The 13,084-nt window shown below is 38.2% G+C and overlaps 1 protein-coding gene across 2 annotated transcripts in view; it reads left to right on the top strand.

Moving 5' to 3' along the window:
* Positions 1-13,084, top strand: part of USP9X (ubiquitin specific peptidase 9 X-linked) — a 106,337-nt gene that overhangs the window by 559 nt on the left and 92,694 nt on the right. The window lies entirely within an intron of this gene.

Genomic DNA, 13,084 nt, shown 5'->3' with positions numbered 1-13,084 from the left:
CCGGGACGCGGCGAGGTGAAGCGGCTACGCGGGGGCCGCTGTTTGTGCTGCAGGCGGCCGCCGCCGTGCGGAGCGGAGGGCGGCTGTCCCCGGGGATGGGGCTCCCGGGGTCGGGGTGCGGGACGGCGGGGTGCGGCGGGGAGGAGGGGGCGAGCCGGGCCCCGTGAGGCGGGGAGCGGGGGTGGGGGGTTGGGGATAACGAGCGGCGGGTGGCGGCAGCGCCTCCCTCGCAGCCCCCGGCGTGTGGCCCTGCATCGCTGGTGTTTTGGAGGGCAAGGGAAAATGGCTGACGGCTCCTCATCCTCTCCCCGGCTGCCGGCGGGTGGAAGTGCTCCGCGCCCCTCGGGGGGCTCTGCCAGCCGCCGGGCGGCCCCTCCCGCCGTGCCTCTCCGGTGCCGCCGGGCGAGCAGGGCCCGGTGGCTTCCCACAGGGCTGCACCCAGCTTTGCTTCCCCTGGCTCTCGCTTCCCTTCGCACCGAACGCCATTACTGAGGTGGAGTGATTGGAGCCGTGTAGGCCAGGGCGACGCCTGGAAATAAGGCCCTGCCGAGGCGCTTTTCCTACAGTCTCAATGAAAACCACCAGCACCAGCTCGTTCACGCCCGCTGTAAACATTATTAACACGTAGGCCACTCCTCTAGCCTCGGCTTCCAGCAACCCTTTTTCGATGCACAAAAAACGTTTGTGGCTTTTAACATCTTCTCGCTGTAGTTCACCCACTCACTTCTCCTCGAAGTTATGTCTTAGGGCTTGTCTGTTGCGATTTATTTTAGGCAATATGCAGTGTGACAGGGGTAGTTGTGTATGGTTTGGCCACGATTATTCTTTCTTATTGTCCTCAAGAAGACAGAGGATTTCACCAGCTGGATGAGTTGTTGGGTGGTTGGGTTTTTTTGGTCGGTTGGCAACCACTATGTTAACAATTTGTGCACCATTGTTTGTATACAGAGAGACTGGCCTTTGAAAATTACTTGATTTGCTCTCGTAGGAGCATCCAAAAATGTTGAGATGGTTTTTAAGATGCCATATTTCATTTTCAGCTTGCTCCCTCAGAAGTCCGGTTAAGTATCTTGAAGATGTACAATAACACACAACACAACTGTACAGGAAAAAGATTGTTCTAAATAAATGTTCATGTTCAGAGGACTCCTGGTCTCACTGTAGACATACTGCATCTGTCTCGGCTGTCTTCATGTTGCCTGTACAACTTGATTTATATTCATAGTTCTGCAGTTGTATTCATATCACTGGACTTTTGTATCAGCCCAAAGACCCTCTCAAGTCGCAGGCTTAAAGCTAGCACAAGGCCCATTTGCTGACCTAGTTGCAGAACTGGGGCCTGTATTTTTAAAAAGCTGTTGAATCTAGATATATTAATATGCAGTGTTAAGTATACTAGTGGCAACACTTCTTATGATTGAAAGACTAGGTAATCTGTGTTTTTCAGCAGGCTTCTCAAATGCCTAACAAGTGAATATTGCTATGTTTAGGAAGGGACTGTTGATGGGTGTTTGGAGGATTGACCTTTATCAGTTGTGGAATTGAAATGGTGTCTTTAGTAAGAAAGGTTTAGGGATGACTGAAATCTATAGGCAGCTAACTTTATTGTGCATATTTTAAAGTTTAACTTCAAGAAATTGGTAGAACTCCCCACCATAAATGTTCTTGGTCAGGTAACTTGTAATTTCAGCAAAAATGAAGTCATACATGAGGGTTTGGGGGGGTTGTTGGTTGTTTGCTTGTTTTGTTTATTTTTAATAATGCTTCTGATTCTTTGAGTTGAAGTAATATTTCTTTGTATCAAAAAAGTACGGTTGCTAATACCAAGAATTTTGGGGAAGTATATAAAATACATGTATTGATTATTCTGTTGCCATACCCTGGACAATGGTGATGCTTAATAATAGCCTTGAATGAAAAACACAAACATAATCATAAAGCTGCAGTGGAAGAAACTGAAGTGTTAGCATGTTTTGGGTAGGGGGGGATCTAGCAAAAAACAAATTTAAGGTTGTATCATAGTTAACTTTTTCCTTTCTCTCCAATATCTTTTGTACTTTTGTTTTGTGTAGTTTTTCTTACTGGTACTTCTTTTAGGTAGCCTCTGTCTTTCCATACTGCTACTTCACGTTTTGCAAAATCTGCCCTTGTGGTGATGCTTCTGTCCATTGAATTGACAGAAAGACTACATCTGGAGGTGGTAATCGATAAGGGTAGTGGTAGCAAAACTGTTTACTCTTCCTGTATCTGTGGAACACTGTCACCCTTACATAAACATTTTGGTTCCCACATTGTGGTGCATTTGCACTCAGAAATAGACCAGTGTGACTGCATTCTGTTATAAATCCATACTTTATGCATTTTATTAATATTCTGGAATTCTTAAAAGTGAGACTCAGGATAAACAAATATAGTGGATTGCTGTCTATTCAACAAAATTAAGCAGACTTAAGACAGTAAAGGTACTAGTAATATCTTTGTTCCGAACAGCCTTACATTTAAGATTGAAATTGGTTTATCCAGTATCAATAGAGCTTTGGGTAGAAATGGAATAGAAATTTGGTTACTTACTAGTTGAAGCAGATAACTTTTAAATGGCTTTTAAGTTACGTTTCTGTCAGGTGTTATTGAAAATAGAATTTTTTCCCATGGAATTTAATGTGTTTGTCCTGCTCCAGTTTAGAAATAAGTTCTGAACTCGTTTCAGGTATTTGAATGGCAGGCACTTTTGTGTTAGGCAGTACTCTTGAGTGTGCGTGTGTATATATTCTACTTTTTTTCTCTCCAGAAATACTGTTTTATATATCCTAAGAGGTCTAAAAACTAGGTATATTTTGAAAACATCCCGAGCAGGATGGCCTCATTTGTGAATTAAATGAACAAAGATGTCCTTTACTGTTTTTCACTTAAAGCATTATTTATTTATTTTTTTAAAAAACAAGCCAAACCCACAAAACCCCAAAAACTATTACACTTACTTTTATTCTTTTCCTCGTACTCACAAACACTGTTTAATCTAACCAGTAGTCTTGCTTATCCAGCACTTGCAGACCGAGACTGGTGTGAAGTGGTTGTCTGAAGATGTAAGAAACTTTGCTGTGTGTTCTATTCACTTGAAAGTGCATGTGAAGGCTTTTGTGTCCTTCAGCAAATGGTTTCCTGGATGTTAGCATTAGTATTAATTTGAACATGTGGACATGGTTTCTCTTGTACAGGTATTGTAAGTTTTTCTTATAACATGAATGTGTCTCCTTTTGAAACTCTGTAGGTTCATCCACTTTTATTATCCATATCACCGCCCTTGTTTAAAGTAGAGTCCAAAATCTAAAGCTCTACTCGAGGGTATGTTTTAGGAACACAGACAGCTTGTTAAGGTGTATCTCTTGTAGTACCTTGCCTTTGGCAAAGCTAGTGTTGCTGTAGACTTGTCTTATCCACGATGTTTGTGCTATATAAATGTACAACTTCTTTTCCCACCCATAACTGAGCTTTGTTATGCATGTTGTCTTCCTGACACAAACCTAATTAAAAAGTGAGCTATAATGCTATACCGGCCTGTTACCATCAATGTAGAACACTTACTACAATCTTCTATTTTGTTGTGTTTTTCTGAAGAGGTTCTTATTGTACAGTATCCAGTAGTGATGAATGTCAGTTGCTTAGCAGTCTTGCCAAGCAGTTAGTTACATTTAGGAAAAGCAGTTTGGTAAACCTTTGTATTGCAGAAATGCAGTTAAAAGGAACAGTCTTTCCAGAGCAGAGGCAAGGGATGGAAAGAAAGTCTTTCATAAGCATATGCTTGCATACAGTGAGACTTGTAGCTTTCTACCTGGGAAGTTTGAGCTACTTTGGATTAATGTGTTAGAAAAATGCAGTGACATTTTTCATATATTAAATGTAGTGGTGTTCTCTGATTAATATAGGAACATCCTGAAGTTCTCACACTGTTACAATGAATTGCAGTTTCGTAATGAATAGAGATCTTTTAAAAACAGTTATGTTGTATTGGCTGTCTCTGTTACACTTCAGGCTGTAGCATGACTTGAGAATATGGTTAACAGAAGTTCCCTTTGCACTTCATGATAGAACCATGTTTTGACTTGGATCTTCTTGTTTAGGATCTTGAATAAATAGACAGTGGCAGAAAGCCATTCTGTCGTGACTTTGCACCCTCAAAATGTCAGCTACTGCATTTCTGAGACATTACAGTGTCCACTTGAGCCCATTGGTGCTTTGAGCACTTTCTGTAGAACTGGTTTGGTAAAATCATTTAAAATACTGAGTGTTGGTAGGGTTAAAGGAGAGCTGTTAATAACTTCCTACAGTCGAGGAGGAAAGAAAGTAAGATCTTAAAGTAGCCAGGTGTGACTTAGCGTAAAATCTTTTTGCCTTTTTTTCTTTTTTTTTTCTTAAGGGAGCTTACAAGCACAGCCAGTTTCTTTTGCATTTTCTGTTTTGAGTTTTCTGATACTTGCTTCATTTTTTAAAGAAGCTGTTAGTTACTCCTTTAACTTCAGAGTTGAATTAAATCTGCTTGATTCAAAGGTTTTTGGTTGCCAGCTGTTGACGTGTTCTCAACTAAAAATTAAAGTGCTGGGAATAAAAACTATTTGGCTACATGTATGTTCACAGGCTTGCTTTCCAAAGGAAACATTACTGATGTATGGTTTTTGAAAGTTAATATTAACTGTGAGAATGATTACTTGCTTTTGGTTGACTTCTCTGTTTTAGTACACCTACAAAAGAGTTCCATGGGATGTAGGTTTAAAATCTAGTAGTGTTTTGAATGCTAGTATTTCAGCTTTTTTAATTTACTTGAAATGAAGACTGCTTATAGAAGTAACGGATAGTGATCAGGAACCTTACCATGGGAAACTTTTATTTGTAGCATCCTTGATTTGCTTACAAAACCAGTATGTAACCTTTTTTGTGATTTAGTTTTCCTTACACATGTAACTGCCCACAGAAAAATGTGATTTTTTTTTTTTTCTGGCATATAGGTCTTTGCATGACATCTTGGCAATTCATAATATTTGGTAGTTAGTGTTTAGCCATGAATTCACTCATTGGAGGGGAATTCCACATTGCATCATTCCTTAAAGATGCACATCTGTGAATGGAGAGTTCTCACAGAAGAAAATTTTTTTCTAAATATGTTTTTTTACCCTGAGATTAAAGAGTATGTTGAAGGCAAGACTAAAGGATATGTTGAAGGCAAGACACAAACATGTTACTCTTTAATGTTTGCTCATACTGTCTCCTCTCTGCTCTAAACTGTAGAAGACTTCCGTAGAATTTTCTTTAATGGAAGTGTTGTTCAAATGAGTGCTGCAAAATAATGAAAAGTACATGGAGGAAATTTTGGCACTAACTTTTCATAAAGCTTTCATGCAAAATACCCAAAATTCAAGTAGTAGAAAACTGTCCTTAGAAGAGCATTTGTTTATGACAGGTAACACTTTTGTGTAACAGCTGAATGGCAACACAGAATGACACAAAAACATATGTGATAAATTCCATAGGTGTCAATCCTTAAAAGTCATGTAATTGCTGCTTAACCTTTTCTCTAGATTCAGCAGGACTAGGTGTGGGAAGAGGCAATGGTATAGCTTTGTGTTAGGGTGATCTTACCTGTAGTGCTCTGAAATAATGAAAGAAGAAAAAGAAGAGACAGAGATCTGTTCAGTAAAGAAGAAACAGCAGTTGTGTGTGCCAGGTAGGATTGACAGGCTTTTTTGGTTGGAGGGGAGTGTTCTTGATAGTACTGTGGTGTGGGATAGTGGTGACAGGCCAGTACTGGCTGTGGGTGGAACTTCAGTTTTCTTGTCCGGAAATGAAAATTGACAGTGAGGGGAAGAAAAGTCTCTTATTGTTGTAATACAAGGTGAGAATGAATGATGTTGTCAAAATATACTGGCATCTCAATAAATGAACCTTGCATCTTCTGCCGTTTAATTCTTCTGCTGTCTTAGCAATGAAGTACTTAAGTGTGATTTTGAATGTATCAACAGAACGAGTCCATGATTTTGTAAGTTAAATAAGAAAGGTGGATCTCCCTAGCTTAATTTTTAGGTGAATTTGTTGGTGAAAGATCAAAACTTTGATAAACTGAAAGCTTACATTATTATTTAACCTGTATTTTACATTAGACTTTGTGTATTTCTAAATTAGAAACAAAATGTGAATTGTTTGGTGATTTCTGATGTTTCTTTTTAATGCATTTTCCTCAATCTTTAGCAGTGAGGACTTCCATTATTTCTTTTAAATTGTGACATAAATTCTCTGGAGCTTGAAGGTGAAAATTCCAGTGACTTGTCCTGCAGTTTCAGGCTCCAGTTTTGCACAGCCCTCCGTAATATGCCTTGACCTGTCTTTCAGACAGTGCTTTATTAATCACAATGGGACCTTAAAATCCCGGGTGCTTTTCCTGACTGCTTTTAAGTGTGTGTGTGTGTGTGTGTGTACGCACACACGCACGCAATAGGACTTACTCTTTTTTTAAGATGATGTACCAGCTTTTCCTAGGCAAGGCAATAATGTCACATTTCTTAAGTGGTTTATAGCTCTCTCACAGTGTCAGAGTTTCTTCATGATAGTTCTGGTAATCAGACAGGAAGATAACCTCCGGATTGCCTGAAAATTCTTACTGTTCTTATTCTTGCAGCACTTCAGACAGGTTGCTGTGGTTGACAGTTTGTAACGTGTCTAGTGAAGATGCAACTTGAAACATGAATTTCTTTTATGGCATTCAAGAAGTCATTAATTTCTTTTCCTTTCCTTCCATGTGTTAGGAGGGGGAAACCAGATATTTTTCTTTTCTTTTTCTTTTTTTATATTTTCCATAAAATGAAAAGCTTTTAAGTGAAACGAAAAGCTTCATTTTCATCTGTGGCAACTGTTGTGGTAAGGTTAGCATAGCGGTAGTGGGACCTTGCTGTAAGCTAAAGTGTCTTCAGCCTTGGAATAAAAAAACATCCATGTGATCAGTATCAGCCTCTGGTTAGCAGGTGTGTGTGTCCCTGAAGTTTTTTCACTTACCTGCACTGTCCTAAGATTTTTGATCAGATGGAGAGGATTGGGTAGTGCACCCTGACATGAATTTTCCTTTTTGTTTGTATCACTTTCCTTATAATGGAATGAGTGTGTAGAACAACTCTGGATATGGCGCCTGGAGGCAGCTGGATGAGGATAGTGAATGACCAACATGTTAGTTTAGTTTCATTGCTGGCAGGTAGTAGCCAAAATGAGTTTGATTTGGAGATTTGAATGTACTATGTTGATTGATCCTTCGTTGGTACTTCAGGAGATTCTTTTTCTAAAATTGAAATTGTACTTGATACTTGATGTGCTGTTTGTTTATATGTTTTATATTTCCTTAGGTGTGAGGATCACACAGGAAGATTGGGATGTTGTAAAAGTTGTATACATTATTTAGACCAGCAGCAAGTAACTGACAGTTGAGAGCAGAGTAAAAATCTGTCCTGTGAGAGCTGCTTGATGCTTTTAAGGATGTGCTTATACTATACTACACCTAAAATATGTTTGAGGGGTTTTCAGTGTTGATAAGCCACTGTGGTTCTTCATGGCTCTGAAAAATATGATAAATAATAGTAGTTCACACTTAAAATGAAGACTAACCCATTAATTCTACTTCTGATTATTTGAACAGCAAAATTTTGCTTTAAAAGGAAGTTTATCGTATGTCATATAACTTCTAAACGACAGTTGTCCACTAGAATTCTTTATTCTGTATCTTCAACATAATCAGCTGCTTTAGTGTATTTGACAAACTTAAGTTCTTTTCTCAGAGCTTCTGTGCCAGAAATGATGGGGGGAGGGGGGGAAGCCTTAACAACTGTGTTGATGTTTAAATGTTGAGCTGCAATAGATGTTGCATCTGTAGGAATTAGGAAGACGTTATTTTTGGGGTGTATTTCTGTAGGTGTAAAAAACTTTGCTTCTTTCACCAGCTCTGGAAATCTTTGTTTTCTCTTAAGATACTTTCTCATGATTTTTAAGATGCTTTATCTCAATTAAAAAAACGAGGGTTTTTTGTTTAAATTTTTGTGGTTTGTTCCTACTTGCCTGCTTGGTCTGGTGTTCTTGGTCTGCTTTAAAGAAATTCTATGGTGAGACTTTATTGAACTGGTAAAATTAGTGTCTATGCATTAACCCTTTTCTTTTCCTTCCTGCATATATTCTGCTTAATGCATGCTGTGTTTTCTCATGCCATTTTTCCATGAGAATGTTACCTAAGAATTCAGAGTGCCCAATTGTTTCAGTGGATGTCTTCCTTTGGACGACTTTTTCTTCTTTTTTCCTCTCATACTTCCGGGTAGCTAATGCTTCTGGATAACTAATGTTTTCTTTCACCAAAATTGGTGAGGTTAGGTGTATACTTTGGAGAGACTTTCTTGCTGGGAAGGAGACACTTTTTTTCCCAGCAAGAACTTGTCATAGAATACACATCATCAGTTAGAAATTCAGCAAAGAAAAAAACTAAGTGTGAAGTTGATGTTAGAGGTACCTTGGTTTAGCTCAGATGCTTGATAAATGCAAGTGAAAAATTTGTTTTTCCCCAGGTATAGAACATATTTCATCAAGATTTGGGGTTTGTAGTATTTCAGAGCAGATTCCTCATCAGAACTAAAAGCTTGATTTTTAAAGTACTTCCATTCATTTTTCAGTTGTATTATGAGCTGGCTCAGTGAAGTTACTTAAAAATTGTGTGCTGTGAAAAAGTGATGCAAAGAGCCTTGGAAAAAATGCACAAGTCTTGATCTATGTAAGCATTTTGCCATTTAAGGGGGATGTTTTCACTTGAGCCATAGGTAATTTAAGAAGATTCCTCTCAGTTTACATAAAAGTGGAAAATGGGGAAATAGAAGAATGAAACTTGTCATTAAACTAGTGGGTTTTGCCTCCACCTAATTATGAACTCTTTCTCCCATTGGATCCTTGAGTCTGGAAGATGGGTTGAATTGGATTGTCATTCAGCGTTTTATCTATGGAATTTATTCTGCAAATGCATGTGTTACATCACTCTAAATCCCATACTAAGTAGAATTACTACTCTTAATAAACTTGATAAGTGCTTTTCACTTTCAGCCTATATGTTTCCCAAACATTAACGTATTATTTCTCATATCGCTCTGTAAATTAAAAAGCTTGTGTTGTCTTTTGAATTGATGCAGAGAAGGTGTAAACTTCAGAAGTACTTACTCATAACTTTTCAGCAGGTTTTTATTAGATGTTCAGGTGTTACAGACACAGTTTGTGCTGGCATAAGTTGCTGTTGTGCTCCCTTGCTCTTCCTCAGTTTTCCTTTATCTCAGTATCCAGAAAAATGAGAGGAGGGTGAAGAGGTTAATCTGAAAAAATCTGTGATTTCTGCGAGTTTTACATAGCTGCCTCATAACCCGGAGTTTGCCCTTTGACTTCTGCAGTTCTGTTTCTTTTCTTGTAAAACATCATTTAACTGTTCTGCAACGAATAAAGTATGGACAGTTTGACAGTTTTTCTTCCTGCTGCCTCAGTTGCTTACTGTTTACCCAGGGGACTTAATTTGATAGAAATTAACTTTAGTTTGATGGAAATGAAAGTACAGTGGAAACCAGATTATTCAGGAAAATCCCGAATTATGTAGGAGAAAAATGACAAGTTGAGCTTTTGACAAATTTAGAGAGTATGTTCTGTGTCTCTCACAGACACAAAATGTTATTTCTTCTATATTCTTCTATATTCAAGAAAATGAAAATTTCTTCTGCAAAATAGTAGTAAGATGTTGACTGTCATAGTGGATACACCTGTTGTACTCAGTTACTTATACTCCGAGTTCCCTTTTTTTGACCTGAATTCCCAGATAATATTTGAATTGTGCAGTCTTATTTACAGTTTCATAGCCCTGACTTTTTTTTGTCAGCAGAACTAAAATTTTTGTCAGCTTCTGTGTTTTACATCATCTGCATTACCTGCTGTAGCTTTGTCACCGATTTATGTACTTGTGGTCAGATTATTCAAAGTGTTACTGCTAAATTAATTTTCCTGACTCATTCTGATCTGTTAAGCATTCCACTGGCTTTATCATAATTTCCAGGGCAAAGACAGTTTTTTGCCTTGACCTTGTTAAACTTCTCGCGCTTAGCCTTATTTGCTCTGACTACTTAATATTTCTTTCATGACTGAACTTGTGCTGTTCGTGAACTGACACTCCTTGCATTTATTATATACTAAACAGCTTTCTCTGTGCATTTTCCTGTGATATCCATATGTTTGAGAAAAAATTTGGTTTTTATTATGATACTTCTGTGTTGTCAAGACTCATCTCTGCTCTAATGTATGTGAACCTCGGTTGTTGTTGTAGCTAAATATGTGCTAACTGATATCCTTATACTGTTTCTTTCCTTTTTCTTCCTCTTCCAGGGTGTATTTCATGATAGATTGCACTGATGCTAAAAGAGTTGGTTCTTTCCATGGTTATGTATTCTTACTATTTCTCCTGCTGTTCTTAGTGTTCGTAGGGCATGTGATGCAGCCAAAAATTGAAAAGTTTTTCATTTCTTTCCCCCAGTTACCTTTCAGCCAGATTGGCAGCTTGATCAGGCTGACTGTGTGGTGATGTGAGGGTTAATACTAGTGGTTAGAAGGTGGTTAGGATGAAAGTGAGCAAGATTGCCCTCCTTGTCTTGTGACAGTGGAGGCTGACCTGGTTTTGAACAGATTGTGAAGCTGTATGTTCAGCCAAGGTTTGTCCACATGTAGAAATACTATTAACTTCGGTTCCAAAATTTATCAGGATATAATACTCCTGCTGGTCAATAAGATTACTGTTTCTCACTGAGATTGCAACAGTGGAAACAGAGAAGATCCCTGTGCACACACTTGTGGTGGCAGAACCATCTTATGAGAGTTCTGGCATTGTCACGTTGTGGTAGCTCAAGCGCTGTCCCTAAAAAGAACAGTTATGACACTCCTGGTCTCTTTTGGCCTGTTGGTGGATTTAGCTGAAAAGTGGTATCTTTATAGTCTGGTTTTGGTGGAAGGAAGGTGTTCTTTAGCAAGGGGATTTATGGGATTTAGCAGTTAACCATTTTCAGTGGAGGGAGATTAGTAGTAATGTGTGCTTTGGCTATTTTGTTTCTTTTGTTTGTTTTTTGTGGTGGGTGTTTTTTTAATGACTCTTTGGTTTTCAGACAGAGTTGCAACTGAGCTTTTAAACCCATCCTCAATCCTCAGGATGTGGTAGTAGTTGATTATTATATCCTGCATTTCTCAGTAAAGAAGGTTATGACATGCTTTTTGATAGATTTTATAGATATAGGAATATTAAGTTTCTGGGACAGTGGAGTAACTTTTCTGGTTTTGTGGGCGAGTGGATATAGTGGAAATAATTCTCCTCTTACCCAGTCCTGCTTTGTTCTTAATATACTTTCTAAGGGCTTCCTTACTTGTTCCTATCCAACTTCCTCTACTATTTACCTTTTTTGCATTTGTATCAAACTACAGCCTTTGTTGTGTTGGCAAAAGGAGCATTAAAACAGGAGACTGTTGGGACTTCTTATTTCCCTGAAGAGAGGCCAGGATTTGTAAGGGGAGTTGTTATACAAGTTCTCTGGAGCAGGTAGATCGAATGCTCAAGAAATCACAAAAAAGTCTGCTTAGGCAGATGGCTTGTATGAATTTAGTTGGAATGGAGCACATTTAAGGCAGTCTTAAAAAAAATAGCTTTGAGCTTATAACATCTCTAGTGAGCTTGTGCAAGCTTAATTTTTCAGGTTAAGTATCTTCTGACTGAAATGGTTGTAAGGCAACAGGAAATGGCAAAATACTTGCTTGCAGTTAGCTAGCATGGAACTGTAGAAAAATCTCCAGGCAGATTTAGGCAGTTGGTACATTGAAAACTAATTGGAAGTTTGGCCAAGTTTGTTAAGAAGTTATGAAGAAGCTTACAGAAATGTGAATTTTAATGCAAATACAGAATTTCTTCTGTATTTGAGACATTTTAAATTATGTATGATGATGGTTAGTGTTTGAGTTCCTGTGCTTAGTTTGTGCTTTCTGATTGAACATTACATGAAAAGCAGAGGGTTTTTTTTTTATAAAAGGTGAAATTAAAGCTTGTACAGTAGTGGGGGTGCTTAGATTACATGTATTTAAAGCAACCTAGGTATTCCACAAAGTTATTTTTGTCATGATTCAAGAACGTAAAATGCTTCCAACTTAATACTGGGTTAGATGGTGTACCATGCTTTAATTATTTGCAGTTAACCAAGCAATAAGTTGTGTTAATTTTATACTTTGAGGGAAAATGTCTGTAATATATTGGTAATGTCACAGGATATTATGAATATAGACTAATAATTATTAGTTAATCAAACAATTATTTTTTTTAATGTAATATTTAACATAGTTTAGAGAAGCCCTTAAATTCTCCATAGAAAACATGAAGGGAGTCAGAAGGGGTTAGCCTGGTTTTTGCGGGCTAACTTTTAAACTTCATTTGTCTTAACAGAAGCTTTATGGTGTAACTGTGGTAGTGGCATTTGGTACTGCACACTATGGTGATACATCAGGTGCTGTGTATGATTTAACAAAGAATAGCACAGAAGTAAAATGTAGAAATAACATAGTAGTAATACCCATAATTCATTGGCTGGATGGTTCTAGGCAGCATTTCAAGTATTTATAGTGCTGAGTTTTGCAAAGCCTGAAGTGCAGTATACTATAAATAATTTGATGTTTTAAAGCCACGAGTGGAATGAACCTGGAAGATGCCATTATGCTTCCCTTCAAATACTTGACAAAGAATGAATGTAGCGAAAGCCATTCAGCACCGGCCAGTAGACTGGTAGAATGTACGAACCTCATCAGAAATAACAGAAGCCGTGATATATTTATGTATCTCGGGGGAAACCAAGACTAGAGATGCCACTGAATGTAAGCAATGATAATGTGGACATTTGTATGGTTTGGTGGGATCTTCCAGGGATGGGACGTTGAAGTGTTGCTTCCTTGTGAGCTGTGTTCCCCAGGAAGAATTTAAGTTATGGATAGTATTACATTGTTCTAGTATAGCAGATCAAAG

The sequence above is a fragment of the Falco biarmicus genome, chromosome 2 (genome assembly GCF_023638135.1).
Source record: "Falco biarmicus isolate bFalBia1 chromosome 2, bFalBia1.pri, whole genome shotgun sequence".
Classification (NCBI taxonomy): domain Eukaryota; kingdom Metazoa; phylum Chordata; class Aves; order Falconiformes; family Falconidae; genus Falco; species Falco biarmicus.
This window is presented reverse-complemented; position numbering and strand designations above follow the sequence as displayed.